Raw genomic sequence first — 12,330 nt, 5'->3', positions numbered from 1 at the left:
GATGGTGTCAAGGAGCTTTTAACCAAGTTTTGTGACGAGAATGAGAGAGTACTGAATCTAAGATTTAGTTGCTGAATGATGGAGATTGAAAAAATAAAAAGTTTCTTATTTTAGAAACTTTATAAGACATCAATCTTTTACACTTAGTAAACCCTAGAGATGGTGTCAAGGAGCTTTTACCCAAGTTTTGAGATGAGGATTAGATGGTATTGAATCTTTCATTTAGTTGATGAAGGATGGAAATTCAAAAAAGAAAAATGTTTTTATTTTTGAAACTTTATAAAATATCTATCTTTTAGATATAGGAAACGCTAGAGATTGTGTTAGGGAGCTTTTAGCCAAGTTTTCAGATGAGGAGGAGATGCGATTGAATCTTAGAATTAGTTGAAGAAGGATCTGATTGAAAAAATAGAAAATTTCTTATTTTAGGACCATTATAAAACATCCATCTTTTAGGCAAAAGAAACCCTTGAGATCGTGTGAAGGAGCTTTTAGGCAAGTTTTGGGATGAGGATGAGATGGTATTTAATTATAGATTTAGTTAAGGAAGGGCCATCTTTTATGGTATTGAAACCCTAGAGATGATGTAAAGTTGCTTTTAACCAAGTTTTGGGAAGAGAATGAGATGGTATTGATTCTTAGATTTAGTTGATAAAGGATGGAGAGATTAAAAAATAGAAAGTTTATTATTTTAGAAACTTTATAAAACATCCATTTTTTAGACAAATGAAACCCTAGAGATGTTGTCAATGAGCTTTTAACAAAGTTTTGAGATGAGAGTGAGAGGGTACTGAATCTTATATTGAATTGCTAAAGGATGGAGATTGAAAACATAAAAAGTTTCTTATTTTAGAAACTTTATAAAACATCAATTTTGCACACTTAGTAAACCCTAGAGATGATGTCAAATGGCTTTTACCCAAGTTTTGAGATGAGGATTAGATGGTATTGAATCTTAGATTTAGTTTATTAAGGATGGAGAATGAAATTATAAAAAGTTTCTTATTTTAGAAAGTTTATAAAATATCAATATTTTAGACATAGTAAATCATAGAGATGGTGTCAAAGAGCTTTTAGCCTTATTTTGGGATAAGAATGAGACGGTATTGAATCTTAGATTTACTTGTTGAATGATGGAGATTGAAAAAATATAAATTTTCTTATTTTAAAAACTTTGTAAACATCAATCTTTTACACTTAGTAAACCCTAGAAATGGTGTCAAGGAGAACTGAGCCAAGTTTTGGGATGAGTTAACGATGGTATTGAATCTTAGATTTAATTGATGACGGATGGAGAGAAAATCAAATGTTTCTTACTTTAGGAACTTTAAAAAAACAACTATCTTTTATACATATAAAACCCTAGAAATTGAGTAAAGGAGCTTTTAGCCAAGTTTTGAATTGAGGATGTGATGGTAATGAATCATAAATTTAGTTGATGAAGGATGAAGAATGAAAAAAAAGAAAGTTTCTGATTTTAGAAACTTTATAAAACATTCTTCTTTTCGACATAGGAAACCCTATAGATGGTGTCAATGAGCTTTTAGACAAGTTTTTGGTTGAGGATGAGAATTGAAAAAACAGAAAGTTTTTATTTTTTTTGGAAACTTTAAAAAACATACATCTATTAGACATAAAAAATCCTACATATGCTGTCAATGAGCTTTTATCCAAGTTTTGAGATGAGGATAAGATGATGTTTAAGCTTAGATTTAGTTGACGCCTGATGGAGATTGAAAAAATAGAAAGTTTCTTAATTTAGAAACTTCACAAGACATCCATCTTTTAGACATAGGAAACCCTAGAGATAGAGTGAATGAGCTTTTAGACAAGTTTTGGGATGAGGATGAGATGAAATTTAATCATAGATTTAGTTGATGAAGGATGGAAATTGAAGAAATAAAGAGTTTCTTATTTTAGAAACTTTACAAAACATTCAGCTTTTAGACATAGGAAACCCTAGAGATGGTGTGAAGGAGCTTTGATCCAAGTTTTGGGATGACTTAGCGTTGGTATTGAATCTTAAATTTAGTTGATGAAGGATGGCGAAAAAAAAAGTTTCTTATTTTAGAATTTCTAAAAATCATCTATCTTTTTTACATATGAAGCCCTAGGAAATTGTGTCATGGAGCTTTTAGCCAAGTTTTGATATGATGATGAGATGGTATTGAATCTTAGATTTAGTTGATGAAGGATGGATATTGAAAAACAGAAAGTTTCTAGTCTTAGAACTTTTATAAAACATTTATCTTTTAGACATAGGAAACCCTCTAGATGGTGTCAAGGAGCTTTTAGACAAGTTTTGAGATGAGGATTACATGGTACTGAATCTTAGATTGAGTTGATGAATGATGGAGATTGAAAATATAGAAAGTTTCTTATTTTAGAAACTTTATAAAACATCAATCTTTTAGACATAAGAAACTCAAGAGATGGTGTCAAAGTGCTTTTAGCCAGGTTTTGGGATGAGAATGACATGGTGTCAAGGAGCTTTTAGCCAAGTTTTAGGGTAAGAATGAGACGGTATTGAATCTTAGATTTATTTGTTGAATGATGGAGATTGAAAAAATAGAAAGTTTCATATTTTAGAAACTTTGTAAAATATCAATCTTTTACACTTAGTAAACCCTAGAAATGGTGTTACGGAGTGCTGAGCTTAGTTTTGGGATGAGTTAGCGATGGTATTGAGTCTTAGATTTAGTTGATGAAGGATGGGAAAAAAATAAAATAAAATGTTTCTTATTTTAGAAACTTTATGAATCATCTATCTTTTAGACATATGAAACCCTAGAGATAATGTCAATGAGCTTTTAGCCAAGTTTTGAGATGAGGATGCGGTAGTAATTAATCTTAATTTTAGTTGATGAAGGATAGAGAATGAAAAAATAAAAAGTTTCTGATTTTAGAAAATTTAAAAAACATCAATTTTTTAGACATAGGAAACCCTATAGATGGTGTTAAGGAGCTTTTAGCAAAGTTTTAGGATGAGGATGAGAATTGAAAAAACAGAAAGTTTCTGATTTTTTAAACATTATAAAACATGCATCTTTTAGAAATAGAAAACCCTAGAGATGCTGTCAATGAGCTTTTAGCCAAGTTTTGGGATAGTATTGAATCTTAGATTTAGTTGACGCATGATGGAGATTGAAAAATAGAAAGTTTCTTAATTTTGAAAGTTTATAAGATATCCATCGTTTAGACATAGGAAACCCTGGAGATAGTGTCAATGACAGTTTAGCCAAGTTTTGGGATGAGGATAAGATGCAATTTAGTCTTAGATTTAGTTGATGAAAGATTGAGATTGAAGAAATCGAAAGTTTCTTATTTTAGAAACTTTACAAAACATTCATCTTTTAGACATAACAAACCTTAGAGATGGTGTAAATGAGCTTTGAACCAAGTTTTGAGATGAGAATGAGATGATATTGAATCTTAGATTTAGTTAACGGAGGATGGAGATTGAAAAAATATAAAGTTTCTTAATTTAGAAACTTTAGAAGACATCCATCTTTTAGACATACGAAACCCTAGAGATGTGTCAAGGAGCTTTTAGCCAAATTTTGGGATGGGGATGAGATGAAATTGAATCTTAGATTTAGTTGATTAATGACGGAGATTGAAAAAATAGAAAGTTTCTTATTTTAGATGATGTCAATGAGCTTTTCGATTGATCTTTTATAGTATTGAAACTCTACAGATGATGTCAATGAGCTTTTAACCACGTTCTGAGATGAGAATGAGGGGGGCAATGAATCTTAGATTTAATTGATAAAAGATGGAGATTAAAAAAATAGAAAGTTTCTTATTTTAGAAACTTTATAAAACATCCACCTTTTAAACATATGAAACCCTATAGATTGTGTAAATGAGCTTTTAGCCATGTTTGGGATGATGATAAGAAGATTTTGATTCTTAGATTTAGGTGATGAAAAATGGAGATTGAAAAAATAGAAAGTTTCTTATTTTATAAACTTTATAAAACATCCACATTTTAGACATAGGAAACCCTAGAGATGGTGTCAAGGAACTTTGAGCCAAGTTTTGGGATGAGTTAGCGATGGTATTGAATCTTAAATTTAGTTGATGAAGGATGGTGAAAAAATAAAAAGTTACTTATTTTAGAAACTTTATAAAAAATCTATCTTTTAGACATATGAAACCCTAGGAGAAGGTGTCAAGGAGCTTTTAGCCAAGTTTTGATAAGATGATGATCGTATTGAATCTTAGCTTTAGTTAATAAAGGATGGAGATTGAAAAACAAAAAGTTTGTAATCTTAGAAACTTTACAAATTATCCATCTTTTAGACATAGGAAATCCTCTAGATGGTGTCATGGAGCTTTTAGCTAAGTTTTGAGATGAAGATTAGATGATATTGAATCTTAGATTCAGTTGATGAAGGATGGAGATTTAAAAAATACAAAGTTTCTAATTTTAGAAATTTTATAAAATACATCCATCTTTTAGACATAGGAAATCCTAGAGATGGTGTGAAAGATCTTTTTGCCTAGTTTTGAGAAAATGATGAGATGGTATTGAATCTTAGATTTAGTTGATAGAGGATGGAAAATGAAAAAATAAGAAGTTTCTTATTTTAAAAACTTTAAGAAATTTCTATCAATAGACATAGGAGACCCTAGAGATGGTGTTAAAGAGCTTTTAGCCTAGTTTTGGGATGATGATGAGATGGTTTTAAATATTAAATTTAGTTGATGAAAGATGGAGATTGAAAAAAAAAAAGCTTCTTATTTTAGAAACTTTATAAAATATCTAATTTTTAGACATAGGAAACCCTATAGATGGTGTCAAGGAGCTTTTAGCCAAGTTTTGAGATTAGGATGGGATGGTATTGAATCTTAGAATTAGTTGATGAAAGATTGAGATTGAAAAAATAAAAAGTTTCTAATTTTGGAAACTTTATAAAACATCCATCTTTTAGACATAAGAGACCCTAGAGATGGTGTTAGTGTGCTTTTAGAAGTTTTTGGATGACGATGAGATGGTATTGATTCTAAGATTTAGTTGATGAAGGATGATGATTGACAAAATAAGAAACTTTATAAAACATCCATCTTTTACAAATAAGAAACCCTAGAGATGATGGCAACAAGCTTTTAGCCAAGTTTTGGGATGAGAATGAGAGGATATTGAATCTTAGATTTATTTGATTAAGGATGGAGAATGAAAAAATAGAATGTTTCTTATATTTGAAACTTTATAAAACATCCTTCTTGTGCACATTGTAAATCCCAGAGAAGGTGTCTGTAGACACCCCATTTTGCTCTACCTTAATCGATAAAGAAATTAGGGTTTGTTTTCCGTCGGTTTTCCAATGTCTTTCTTTCCCGCATCCGTTTATTACATTTCTAAATATTTTTGGTCATTTCCGTCGTGTTTCGCATTTTCCCGCTAAATGTTGAGAAGGATTATTCAGAAAAATCTAAACTAGGGAGAATTTGTACCTGCTAGTGTGGGACCTGCTAGTGTGGGACCTGCTAGTGTGGGACCCGTTTGTGTGGGACCCGCTGGTGTGGGACCTGCTAGTGTGGGACCTGCTAGTGTGGGACCCGTTTGTGTGGGACCCGCTGATGTGGGACCCGCTTGTGTAGGGCCCGCTGATGTGGGACCCGCTTGTGCGGAACCCCCAAAGTGGGACTCACCATTAGCATGACTTAACTTTCTCTACCATTTCCACTAACTTTATTTTTCCCTTTTAAAATAACACCATTATCTCCATTACCATTATATATTCCATGATTCCCACCACCATTCCCACCATTCCATTATATATTCCATTATTCCCACCACCATTCCCACCATCCCATTATATATTCCATTATTTCCATCACCATTCCCACCATTCTCATTATCTATTCCATTATTCCCACCACCATTCCCACTATTCCATTATCTATTCCATTATTCCCACCACCATTCCCACTATTCCATTATATATTCCATTATTCCCACCACCATTCCCACCATTACCATTATATATTCTCCACCATACCCACCATTCTCATTTTTTATTTTCCACCTCTCCATCTTCTCCCACTAAGTTTTTCACTATATAAAGAGAGGAGAGGAAGAGGGGATGAGGGGAAGAAAAGAGGACCAAGGTGGCTCATCTCATAAAAATCCTTCTTCCAATCACTTCCTCTATCAACAGTGAGGGAAACAAAAAAATAAAAAAAAATAAAAAAGAAGAAAGAGAAAGCGAAAGACGGCGGAGCGGATCGGCGGCGGCGATTGTTCTTAACTCTTGGATTGGGCGGAGATCTTCACCACAGGTAGGTACATTGTTTTTCGAATTTTTCCGAATTTTTCCGCAAATCGTGTTTTAAAAATAGAAAACTCTTAAAAAAAAAAACATCTTTTGACAAAGAAACATAAATTATATACTAAACAGACTCCAAAATTAATGCAATTTCGTGGAAAAATACTATGATACTGACACATTCTACCATGAATTTGTAACGATTTTTGGAGTTTATTTGGTATATTATTTAATACTTTCTTTGAAAATTATCAGATTTTGTGAGAATTGTTACTGACACTAGATCACCATTAAAATTCTTCCAATTTTTACAGTAGTCATATATTCCATATTCCTTGTTTCTGTAAAAGTTTCAAGTTCTTTGGATCTGTTTTCATATGGGATGTAGTGTTAATTCACAATCTGGTCTGAAACTTGTAAAATCCGAAATTGGTAGTAAATAGCCTTTAAAATTTATGAAATTCTCACAGCATGCTATGTCTATTCATATCTTATATCTGTAGAAATGTCATAGAATTTAAATTTCTATTTCTTGTAGTTTCTGTGTTAATTTGCAATCTGGTCATTGAATTGATAAATCAAGATTAAATATGAATTTAACATAAAAATCTATAAAACTCATCCAGTAAGCTACATACATTCCCATCTTGCTGCTGTTGAAATTTCAAATCATTTCGAATTTATTTTCAACAATTTCACTTGTAAAACCACTCATAGGCTTAAAATTGTTAAAATCCATTGAAAATTCGAAATTAATTAAAAATTATTGTAAAAATTCCTAAAGAACTTTTAAATTCTGTCACATGTTCACTCCTTAATCCATTGAAACAGAAATTTTAGGATCTTTAGATTTTCCTGGAAAAATGGCCAGTGCATCCATAATCGTATCCCAATTGCAACCGATCTTTGACAATTTGAATATTTAAGCTATAGCATGTTGTTGGCTCCGAGGTTACTGTCCACGGAAATCCTGAGATTTGCCAGGCAATAAGATGCCATAACCTAAGTACTAAATTGCACAAAGAAAGAACGCACGATTCCCTTCCTTGGATGCTATTCTGGGCCGAAATTGGTGAACCCTAGAACCATTGGTAATCCTTAAATGTCTAGAAACTGAAAATCTTCGAAATCTGAAACTCATTAACCTCGAGAACTTAAATCGATTTATCTTGTGTCTTTCGGAACCATTGGATTATGGTTTCCAATCTAAGAACCATTAGAGCCCAATTTAGGAACACTGGTGTCGTGCCGTGTCCTAGGTTTTAGGGAGTCCTAGAGTTAGGAGTCCAGCCTCATCACGGACGCTTGCTATGAATAGCAACCGTACCATAGGTCTAGTTACACTAGTCACCCGATCTTTCCCTAGGACAAGCCTAGTAAACTAGGATGTAGGCAAAACCTGCATTAGTCTAAGGGACAACTTGCATTCAGATAAGAATCATATAGCATCTTAGATGAAATCCTAAGATAATAAAATCCTCAACTTGAATTAAATAATTCCTCTTAAAACTGTTGAAACAGTCAAATCCGTCTAAGTCGGTGTCCTAGTTGAGTTAGGCATATGTAGCTTAGCTTAGGTGCACCGAACTACGTCGACTCTGATCCCAGTGAGGCTTGGGTACGTAGGCAGCTTGGATGTCTGACGGCATACCACCCGCGAGTCGGCACCACAACAAATTGTGGTGTTTTATATATTAATTTTCTTGTAAATGCTTAATTAAATCACTTAGGATTTTCCATGAAATTAGAATTCTAGGAGAACTGTCACTTAGATTGAATCCAGACAAATTAATAAATCAAGATACACATCTAGGATTCACATTGAAATTAGATTCTAGGATGCATGTCACTTAGTTCGCACATTAACATAGAGTTGAATGAGCCATTTAAAATAAATTTAAAAGAGTTAGCTTTTGGAATCGAAGACCGATTATCGGGCAGGAATGGTGCATGTGGCGGATAACTCCCCATACCTTCCATTCTCGTAACCAGGTAGCGAGTCTAGATTTCTGGTTAATTACGGGTCCTAGATCCCACATCTAGGTGGCGACTCTGTCAGTCTCTTTCGTGTGGAATTCGGATTGCCTTAGTGATCCCAAGTTCACAGGAAAGATTAATTCAAATCAACATTAAAATGCACACGCCAATCGCGTGGATACGAGAGACCAAGAGAGAGTGCATGGCGGCTCGCGCCCCACCCCTCTCGCGGGATCATGTCCCACAGTCTGGCGACTCTGCTGGGGACCACCTAACTTCATTAAAATTTCAAAAGATAATTCATTTGAATTTAATTTAACTGGCTCATAAAAACTCTATACTTGTTAGATTAGTTTGTCTCGTTTTATTTTCTCATCACATTTTACTCGAACTTAATTTAACAAAACCTGAAGGCATCATAGATTGCGCGAACTTATTGCATACACTTACATCACTTGCATCTAAACCCTTGCATTTCACATGCACACACGTCCTATTTTAGGAACCCGGAGTGTTATCTAGCATGGTTGACTGGGATTTCATCACCTGGTGCCTCTGTGCTAGAGAAGCATTCCACCCTTAGCCTAGTACCTTTATGGTGCGTAAACGGATCTCTTGTTCACGTACTGATACGCCGGACACTGGTACAGTATATCGAACATGGATTCGCGCTAAGGGGACTCTTGGCCTTACCCCTAGATTAACCCACACATGCATGCAGTATACGAACACATGTGCACCACATGTGTGAGCCTAGTTTAGGATATCTTACCCATTTGTGTCTAGATTAGGCCGTAGTCCATCTTCCAATGGCTACGATCGGTCCTAGGTACACAAACAAAGTCATGAGTCGAGATCCTCTCTCCACTCCGCTAAATTAGGATTAGGGTTGATGCCTTCAGGTAACACTGTTAAAATGTGCGAAGACTAAAAACTTTTCCTTTGGGGTTAGGATATAAATCCCATCATTTCCAAAGATCTCATAGGATTAGTCATTCATGATCTATCCGTTGAAAGCAATCTTATACTATCTCATCTAATCTCTTGATCGTGCGTCTTTCATTCTTCTGTCATACGATTCGATCGTATCTTCATGCCATCCCCTAACTGGCAGGAGCAGAATCTCACAATCTTTCGATTATGCAATCTCATGATCTGATCATGCCTGGTCCAGATGATCCAATCTTGCTTGTACCCTTGGTCTTTTCTTACTCTAAGGGCAACCTTTTTCAAGAATATTTTGCTAAGTCCTTCAGAGTTCACTATCATAATCCTTGAACTAGGGGCGTTCCCCTATGCGAATCAGTAATCATGGTCAGTACAATTGTTGAGTCCGGTCTTACATTTCAAGGTCAATGCCTAGTCCAGGCAAGATATCTTCTGCTTCTCTTTTTTATTTAGAGTTGTGAATCCTAAGAATGTTCAGGATAGGTCATCAGATGTAATAGCCATTTCTTTAAATAAAAATTTCAGTTCCAAAAGTTCATTGGTGTCTGTTTCTTAAGTGTGCTTCTGATCTTAAAATAAGACTCCCTCATCAAATGAGGACAAAATTGACGAAACTCCACTTGAGTCACAACGATTACTTGAACAAGAGGAGGAGCGCCAATCTCAGCCTTTCAAAGATGAAATTAAAGTGGTAAACACTGGCACTGAAACCTTGATCCAGTAAATGCCGATTGAAAATACATTACCCTCTGAAGAGTGTGAAGAATTGGTAAACCCATTTTGAGGATAAAAAGATGGTCCGGTAAGTGTTACCATTAATGCCAAGAGAAAGACCCAGATAGAAGGTTCAAGAAAGAATGAAGTGAATATCATATGCTATGCAAGGGGCATGGAGTGGAAACAACTTTCATATTACCAATCAATGACCTTGGTTCTCAAATTCATAACATGAAGCCATCAAATTCGAGATAAGAAGTTCAAGAGCAAGCATTGAAAAGTGATCATCAGATATCAAGAGTTACAAATCCATAGATGGAGGATGTCGAAGAACAAGTTTCGCTCTATGAAAGTCGAAGGCACGTATTAGAATCTTGAAAGAAGAAGATTTATTATCTCTTACCTGGAAATGCCGTCAAACTCCGTAAAAAAAAGAAAAAGAAAATAAAAAAATAAATAATCAGTACCAGAGGGACTCTAGTAAACTAGATCGACTCCCAATCTGAACATCGGAAGGCCTCCTTTGGCCGAATAAATCCCAAAATCAGAACCCAACGTCAAAAGAATACTGGTTTGCAAACCCTTCGAGCCTAAATGAAATTTTCTTGAAAACCCATCAAACTAGGGGCATTCGCCCCGAACTACGCGAGACCTGATCCCTACACTGGGGTACGTAGGCAGCTCGGTTAAACCGAGTTCGGTCGATTCAAAAAAAAAAAAAAAGAAAAAAGGAAAAGAAATGTAATCGTTCCAAAAAAAAAAGAGGGACCAGTTCCAAAAGAAGAGAGGTCAATCATTCCAGAAAGAAAGAAAAAAAGGAAAAAATCAATTAACCTTCAAACAATTTATCTTCAAACTAGGGGCATTCGCCCTGAACTATACACGACCTGATTCCTACCTTGGGATATGTAGGCAACCTATTCACAGGTTCGGTCGAAATCTTTGTTGAACCTTAAGCCATTCTTTGAAAAGCCCTATCCTACCTATAAAGTCCTTCCGGTGTTCAGAACTAATGATCTAGGTCCCGAAACAAAAAAAAAATGATGATGAATAAAAAAAAAATGGAGTTTGAAGATCTGCTAGACTGAAAACCTGAAAGGGCGGTTTAGGCAAAATTTAAGATCATTCCCCTGTTAAGTTGAAAACCCGAAAGGGCGGCTTAGGCAAAAGCTAAGGGGATAGCCTGCTGAATCGAAAACCTAGAAAGACGGTTCAGGCAAAAGTTAAGGCTACCACGGTCCGCCAAGTTAAAAACCCTGAAGAGGTGACTTGGTCACGGTAAGAGAATCATTATAAGAAGGCTACAGCCAGTATCAAGACTGAAGATCAACTGAAGTTCAAGCAAATTTATAAGAAGGTTACAGCCGGTATCAGGACTGAAGATCAATTGAAGTTCAAACAAATTCAAGTGACATCCTCAAAACTGGGGGCATTGGAGCTAAGCAATCCTAGGAGTTGTAATTAAATCATTGAGGCATTACTGTTTAAGGGAAAAGTCCAGTGTTTACCAATTAAAAAAAAATATTCCTTGAAAGGATAGACTTACCAAATAAAATATTAACTAAGTCAGAAGCATTACTGTGTCTGTCAGTGTAGTTAATCAATCGTTGTTATTCTATGTTCACTCCTTCAGAGATCCTCAATCCTTTGAGTAGTGTCTTTTATCTAAGTTTTCTCTTTAAAAAGAGTCAATCGTCGTCCTTGTGTCCAAAATGATGCAACTGTCTCGGTGAAGGAGGCCCGACCTCGTCAACTCCCTGCGATTGTACCTGAAAGAGTTCGAGAATCTAGTCAAACAGCTACATTTCAAAGAAGATCAACTCAGAAGAGTTCAGAAGTAGAAACATCAGAAAGCCCAGCTTCCTTAAAAAGATCATACCTCAGGAAGGCATCTTAAGCTTGGAAGAGCCTCAGATGCAATGATGGTCGAGCCAATTTCTCACAAAGATGAACCGTTAAAATTCAGAATTTCCTTCCAGTTAGTTTGATTATATCCAAGAGAGCCGTTGTTCTAGATTACCAATTTCAAGTGTCTTGTTCAAGGTTTCAGTCATCCAAATCCCCAAAGACAAGACCAGCAGTCTCTTTGAGAAAAATCTTGTTGAAGTTTCATAAAAGTGTTTCTACTCCATTCTTGTTAGTAATGGTTCTTCGGTTTGCCGTTTCATCATTCGTCAAAGTCCTAGTTTCCGATATCTTTGTCAGGCACGATCTATAACATCCCCGATTTCATTAAGTTCAAAAAATCAAAAATTCATCAAATCCAATCCTATGTCAAATTCAAGTTCATGAAAAATCTCTAAATTCTTCGTTGTTGAATTCATCAATCAAAGCTATCTTGTTTCTTTGAGCCCGTTTGTGAATGGTGCCTATTTTCTCGAGTCCATTTGTAAATGATCTCGTCTTCTCCTTG

Source organism: Tasmannia lanceolata, unplaced genomic scaffold (assembly GCF_043159265.1).
Source record: "Tasmannia lanceolata isolate RefF3 unplaced genomic scaffold, GAP_Taslan_0.1 ptg000003l, whole genome shotgun sequence".
Taxonomy (NCBI): Eukaryota; Viridiplantae; Streptophyta; class Magnoliopsida; order Canellales; family Winteraceae; genus Tasmannia; species Tasmannia lanceolata.
This window is presented reverse-complemented; position numbering follows the sequence as displayed.